Here is a 7,957-nt window from a genome sequence, read left to right on the forward strand (position 1 = left end):
TGTCTTCAGATAGCGTTGCAGTTCATCTTCCCAACGCCACATGTAAGTCATGTAACACATGTAACTCTTGCCTGTCACATTTGATGGCCCTTGATAATGTCCCGATTTCAATATAAAGTAATGTTTTTCCCACTAATACAAGTCTCTCACCTATCTCACCTATCACCATTCTGTCTGGTCAATTTCTCCCATCAGCACGCTAGCATGAGGTTGTATGTTATATCTCTCCATGCTCACTCCACATGCGCGGTCTCAGCTTCCCTGCCAACCGTACCCAGGTTTGGCTCGGACACAGATAAGTGTTAAAGGTCACTGTCACATTGACCGCCTTTGTCGCTGTTTCTTCAGCCGGTTTGGGAGGGTTTTGAGGTTCACACACACTGTTTGTGGCCATTATTCCTACATGCATTAAGACATCATCTGACGTCACCTTCCATGATAACCTAAAGAGAGGACAGATCAGAACAACAGTTTAGTTCAATTCATTTCTGTTTCAGGAAATCCAGACAAGCTTTGACTATGACAAATTATTACATTCCCAATTTTCTTAATAACATTATCTCTACGACAAATGTCAAATAACATAACATACTGTTACTGTTGAAACCATTTTCCTACTTAGTTCAGACTCCCTTATTTGACTGGCGAGCTCTCGGAAGAGTTGCCAGATCAGGGAGTTAACACCCTAACCCCTGGGGAGAATCCCAACACTCCAGCAGACCCAATCTGGTGACATTTCTATCGAAACTAAATCAGCAATACACATCACAATCCATTTCATGAAATCAGCAATACACACATCACAATCTATTTGGAGTAACTGTCAACCCTCATTAACATATTTTTCTTTCTATATGCAGACTGAACATAATACATTTGTATATTTACCCAAAGGCCAGGACCCCAGGAAACTGGTAGTTTCCACATGGAACACATGATTGACATTGTGATTCAAAAACAAACACTGCAATAAACACAATTTGAATACCCAATCATCTTAGCATTACAATTCTTGATAATTGTTTATTTATTTAACCTTTATTTAACTAGGCAAGTCATAACTCCATAAGGAAATAATGGTATCTCATTAAGTAATGGTAAAATAGAATAGAGACTGGTGTTTCTCATTCATTTTGTAATTAAATCCCACATGTCCCCTTCATTGATCAAACACCGCTATGTGAAATGTTCCTGTCCCGCGGCTCTCAAGAGGATTTGTTGTTGCTCTTTTGAAAAAGATGGAAACGCTTGTATAGCGTAATTTCCTCCGAATGCAGCAGGCTCCATTCCTACTTTACACTCATTCTTCCGATGTCCGATAGCTCCCTGTTTTACATGTGGGACTATGCCTACGCTTAGATTATTTCGCTACCCAAAACACTAGTCTCAACGTCAACATTGAGTTCCTCTGTCCAGTGTCTGTGTTCTTTTGCACATCTTAATCTTTTATTTTCATTGGCCAGTCTGAGATATGGCTTTTTCTTTGCAACTCTGTCTAGAAGGACAGCATCCCGGAGTCGCCTCTTCACTGTTGACGTTGAGACTGGTGTTTTGCCGGTACTATTTAAGGAAGCTGTCAGTTGAGGACTTGTGAGGCGTCTGTTTCTTAAACTAGACACTATAATGTACTTGTCCTGCTCAGTTGTGCACCGGGGCCTCCCACTCTTTCTATTCTGGTTAGAGCCAGTTTGTGCTGTTCTGTGAAGGGAGTAGTACACAGCGTTGTACGAGATCTTTAGTTTTTTGGCAATTTCTTGCATGGAATAACCTTAATTTCTCAGAACAAGAATAGACTGACGAGTTTCAGAAGAAATTACCATTTTGAGCCTGTAATCGAACCCACAAATGCTGATTCTCCAGATACCCAACTAGTTTAAAGAATGCCAGTTTTATTGCTTTTTTAATCAGGACAACAGTTTTCAGCTGTGCTAATATAATTGCCAAAGGTTTTTTTTATTGATCAATTAGTCTTTTTAAAATGATAAACTTGGATTAGCTAACACAACGTGCCATTGGAACACAGAAGTGATGGTTGCTGATAATGGGGCTATTTAGATATTCCATAAAAAATCAGCCGTTTCCAGCAACAAGTCATTTACAACATTAACAATGTCTACACTGTATTTCTGATCAATTTGATGTTATTTTAAATGGACAAAAAATTTGCTTTTTAAAAAAACAAGGAGGTTTTCAAGTGACCCCAAAGTTTTGAACGGTAGTGTATGTTGTACTGATCTGCCCGCTGGCCGTCAGTTACCCATCTCTGCTTTAGCAAGTCACTGATCAAAGAATGTCCTCTTCTTTCCAGCTCATAAATGAACTGTCGATGAACCTGGACATCGGGGCCATCCTCAACAAAGCTGAAGCTATATGCCTGCAGCTGAAGAGTTGTAAGGTATGTATCCATATATAGATGTCCTATCTTCAGAACGTTTGTGCTTCTAGTATATTCTGAAATACATGCATGGGTTTTGAGAAGCTCACTCATCCGGCTCGAAGGACCATGGTACATAATGGAGGGTTTGCCGAGTGTGGAGAGGGAAAGGAAGTGGGATACAATTTGGTTTGTGCAGTTTCCAGTAGAAGGGTGTGAAGGGGGTTTTAACTTTTTTGTTTATTCCGACAATATCTTTATAGAATTTACCCAACGGTGGTAGAAACACACAGGGGGTATGAATGAATGCAGTTGAATCTAACCCACATTCAAAAAACCTTTCTGTGACATATGTTTTTTATATTTATTTTTATTTATTTTATAGAAATAAGAAAACTGTGTAGGATTTCCCCAACTTGGTGGTATAACTATATACAAAGGGTGTGTGAATAAATCCAGTTGAAACTAAACCTCATTAAAACTGTCTGACACACATTTTTAATAGTTTCTTCTGATGATATCCTTGTAGGATGTGTCCAACTCCATGGCAGAACATTAGATACCTTCAGAATGTTTGTGCCTGTATTCTGAAACCCTTACTGAACTCAGATTCGATTGTACCTATATTCATAGCTAACAATCTGATGTTTATTATCTGTGTAGGATTTGCCCAACTCAGTGGTTGAGATCCTTGGATTCAACAGCACAGACACTGAGTCATCATCCCAGTCAGAGGACACTGAGAGAACGGACAGACCAGACTCTCCGGAACCTTCTACACCGTCAGACGACCAGCAGGACTCAGTCTCTGACTACGGCCCCAGCGGCAACAACAGACACTTACGGGACGCAGCGCGTGACGTTTACAAATTAGCCTACCTATCGTAGCCAGCCTGGCTAACAGTAGTCTCTCGTCCAGTGAGAGAGTTGGCTCTGGTGGCTGAGATGGGGCTCACAGCCTAGTGAAAAAAGGTGGATTGCCTCTCTTCCACCTCACAGACAGAGGAGAGATAGGAAACGGCTTCTCATGGCAGTATCTTTATAATAGAGCCCAAGAGGTATTCATTTAAAGGAAGTTTTGCAAATCAAATCATTTTTGTAATGATTCTCTGTCTGTTAATCATCTAATTTTTCTTGTTAGAGGTTGGTCTTTGAGTTTTTAGGATATTGCTCCTTATTGTCCCTGACTCCAAGGTATTTAGTGTTCAGCAGATTGTTCCTTATTGCCCCTGACTCCAAGGTATTTAGTGTTCACAACTTGGCTCCTTATTGCCTGACTCAAGGTATTTAGTGTTCAGCGATTGCTCCTTATTGCCCCGACTCCAAGGTATTTAGTGTTCAGCAGATTGCTCCTTATTGCCCTGACTCCAAGGTATTTAGTGTTCAGCAGATTGCCCTGCTGACTCCAAGGTATTTAGTGTTCAGCAGATTGCTCCTATTGCCCTGACTCCAAGTATTTTAGTGTTCAGCAGATTGCTCCTTATTGCCCCTGACTCCAAGGTATTTAGTGTTCAGCAGATTCTCCTTATTGCCGCCTGACTCCGAGGTATTTAGTGTTCAGCAGATTGCTCCTTATTGCCCCTGACTCCGAGGTATTTAGTGTTCAGCAGATTGCTCTTATTGCCCCTGACTCCAAGGTATTTAGTGTTCAGCAGATTGTCCTTATTGCCCCTGACTCCAAGGTATTTAGTGTTCAGCAGATTGCTCCTTATTGCCCTGACTCCAAGGTATTTAGTGTTCAGCAGATTGCTCCTTATTGCCCCTGACTCCGAGGTATTAGTGTTCAGCAGATTGCTCCTTATTGCCCCTGACTCCGAGGTATTTAGTGTTCAGCAGATTGTTCCTAATGCCCCTGACTCCAAGGTATTTAGTGTTCAGCAGATTGCTCGCTTATTGCCCTGACTCCAAGTTATTTAGTGTTCAGCAGATTGCTCCTTATTGCCCTGACTCCAAGGTATTTAGTGTTCAGCAGATTGCTCCTTATTGCCCTGACTCCAAGGTATTTAGTGTTAGTTCAGCAGATTGCTCCTTATTGCCCCTGACTCCAGGTATTGTATTGTTCAGCAGATTGCTCCTTATTGCCTTGTTAATTCTTGACTTGTATATCGCTCCTGATCGTGTGAACAGTCAAATGTAATGCTGAAGTAGTTGACATTTAAATAGAGGTGGAAGGGCTGAGGAATGGATAAGGTTTTATATAAACAGGGCTTATTATATTTCACTATAGTATTCAGCTAATATGAGCCCTACTGTAGTGTAATTCAATTATAACTATTTCACAAGATGTGTTTGTATTCTCAAGGCAAGGCCACTCTCCTCTACCAACTGAAAAGATTTTCTGCCCTGCAGCCCATTGACATGGATTATACACAGTGTACAAAACATTAAGAACACCTGATCTTTCCATAACATAGACTGACCAGGTGAATCCAGGTGAAAGATATGATCCCTTTATTGATGTCACTTGTTAAATTCTCTTCAATCGTGTAGAATAGGAGGAGGAGACGGGTTAAAAGAAGGGTTTTAACTCTCAGACATGGATTGTGTGCCATTCAGAGAATGGCCAAGACAAAATATTTAAGTGCCTTTGAATGGGGGATGGTAGTAGGCGCCAGGCCGCACAGTTTAAGTGTGTGAAGAACTGCAACGTTGGCTGGGTTTTTCAACGTTTCCTGTGTGTATTAACAATGGTCCACCATCCAAAGGACATGCAGCCAACTTGACACAACTGTGGGAAACTGAGTTCAATCTATTTAGCCAGTCATTTCCCGTGTGAACTGCTTTTCGATTCACCTTATTGTATGATTCCATTGTTCCCGGTACGTAATGAGGCTGTTCTGAGGGCAAAAGGGGATGCAACTCAACAGTAGGAAAGTGTTCCTAATGTTTGTCCACTCAGTGTTTTTCTATGCAGCTGCCTCACTGACATCTGATTTGGTATGACTGAAAGACACATGATTTATATTGAAAAATGTACTTTGTTTCTGAATCCATATTGTTAATCATCCTAGAATGTGTGGGTTGGCATGGTGATAATATATGTACACATATATATATATATATACATGTATGTTCCTCTTGACTGGAGGTTCCCAGAAGTTGCTTTGTCAAACACCCAACCTTACAGCAACGTTTTTACAATGATGTAGAGTTCATGCTAAGCCAACCATGAGGCCTTTGTCAACATATACAGACAGACTTACTTCCATGTACTCGTCTATATCATCTGTTAGCTTATTGGCCTCCCAAAACGTAGTGAATATGGTTCTTGATGTGTTTAACATTGACACGTAAAGATTGTAAAGGAGTTGATGTAGTCATTGATTATGTTGCTTGGTTGAAACTTGTAGCCTTCAAGTGATTTATCAGAAACAGTAATGCTGGAAGACTGTTCGCACCTGAATCTTTCTGTGTACAGATTTGTATATTTCAGCAGTTTGTACTGTGTATATATATATTTGATACCGTCTTTGACAACCAATTATGTTTTGAAATCTTTTAAAGAACCTGAATTTCATGACTCCTCTTTTGTATTGCTTCCTGTGATAGGAGTATCAGTAGCCATCTCCCCTCTGTTCAGGAGTCTCTCCCAGTCCTGACGGTCGTCTTTGGGAGGATCTCAATGGCATTTCCTTGATTTCTAGCATCCTCGCTTCCTTCTCAACACCCATTGGATGAAATGGTCAGATGGGGAGGGAACTCTTACCTTCTCATCCAATGGGTTTTAAGAAGGAGGTGAGAAGAGATGATGCGAAGAATCAAGGAAAAGCAATTGAGGTTCTCTCCATGTGTCAACCGGCCGGGCCCAGTCTGTTCACAGTTCCACATATCCTGTGGCTAGAAATATAACAAAATGAACCATAATGTCCCTTTATTATGTTCCCTATTTTACACCGACACAAATGGACAACTATATACCTTTATTTTGTTTTCCAATACAATGAATACCGCTCATTCAAAGGCTTAATGTAACAGTGAGACAACAGAACACTCTCAGGTTAGTTATTTACCGATGCGACAATGAATATGTTGGCTCTCAGCTGATGTGCTATTCTCTCCGGTCTCTCTTGTAAGAGATTTGGAGTCGTTCCTAGAAATAGAGTCTGCTTCCCAAATGGCACCCTATTCCCTACGTAGTGCACTACTTAGCCTAGGGCTCTGGCCAAAAGTAGTGCACTATATAGTGAATAGGGTGCCAATCAGTGTCTGAGATTCAGCATCTGAATAGGACCGTCTGAATGATACAGTATCACTAGTCTGTTCAGTGTTCATAGCGTTTGTAGCAACAACAAAAAACAGCGTGAGGATTTTCATATCCTTGTCCCATAGGAAATTACCTCAGTTGCTATGTCACTTTCTAGGCTACAGTCTGAGGCCCCTAACTCTGCATGCCTGCCCTCCTGTCACCCAGAAATGTGAGTAAAACCAACATACAAGGGTTCTGTTGGCCTCGCCTTGAAGAATAAACTGAGATCAGATATCAAACACTTTTCTAAATACTTCATTTTCTCTGGGTTAAGTTGTTCCTTTGAAATGAGAGCTATAGGTGCTATCGTGGTTTTGTAACAAACTACTCGTGAGTTATGGATGTATGTGCTGGTGAATTGGCTGCGCATGTTTGAAAGCCTGCAAATTGTGGGGGAAAAAATAGCACTTTACAAATGAAATAGAACTTCACACATCTTGAGACCGCCAGATGGCTCATAGCAAGCGCCAGTATTATTAATATAGCTAAGACTACCAGCTGTTGTAAGCCGTCTGAAACAGCGCATAGCTGAACCCCGCAGCTCAATCAGGTGTCAGAACACTGAATATCCATCCAATAGCAGCTCAATCAGGTGTCAGAACACTGAATATCCATCCAGTAGCAGCTCAATCAGGTGTAAGAACACGGAATATCCATCCAATAGCAGCTCAATCAGGTGGAAGAACACTGAATATCCATCCAGTAGCAGCTCAATCAGGTGTCAGAACACTGAATATCCATCCAGTAGCAGCTCAATCAGGTGGAAGAACACTGAATATCCATCCAATAGCAGCTCAATCAGGTGGAAGAACACTGAATATCCATCCAATAGCAGCTCAATCAGGTTGGAAGAACACTGAATATCCATCCAATAGCAGTTCAATCAGGTGTCAGAACACTGAATATCCATCCAGTAGCAGCTCAATCAGGTGGAAGAACACTGAATATCCAGTAGCAGCTCAATCAGGTGTCAGAACACATGAATATCCATCCAGTAGCAGCTCAATCAGGTGTCAGAACACTGAATATCCATCCAATAGCAGCTCAATCAGGTGTAAGAACACGGAATATCCATCCAATAGCAGCTCAATCAGGTGGAAGAACACTGAGATATCCATCCATAGCAGCTCAATCAGGTGTAAGAACACTGAATATCCATCCAGTAGCAGCTCAATCAGGTGTCAGAACACTGAATATTCCATCCAGTAGCAGCTCAATCAGGTGTCAGAACACTGACTATTCAGGTAGCAGCTCAATCAGGTGTCAGAACACTGAATATCCATCCAATAGCAGCTCAATCAGGTGTAAGAACACTGAATATCCATCCAGTAGCAGCT

At 41.3% G+C, this 7,957-nt stretch overlaps 1 pseudogene; it reads left to right on the top strand.

Moving 5' to 3' along the window:
- The window catches only part of LOC139026012 (TBC1 domain family member 15-like), a 77,914-nt pseudogene extending 72,023 nt beyond the window's left edge, over positions 1-5,891 (top strand).
- The last annotated feature ends 2,066 nt before the right edge of the window (positions 5,892-7,957 follow it).

This window comes from Salvelinus sp. IW2-2015, unplaced genomic scaffold (genome assembly GCF_002910315.2).
Source record: "Salvelinus sp. IW2-2015 unplaced genomic scaffold, ASM291031v2 Un_scaffold3729, whole genome shotgun sequence".
NCBI classification, from domain to species: Eukaryota; Metazoa; Chordata; class Actinopteri; order Salmoniformes; family Salmonidae; genus Salvelinus; species Salvelinus sp. IW2-2015.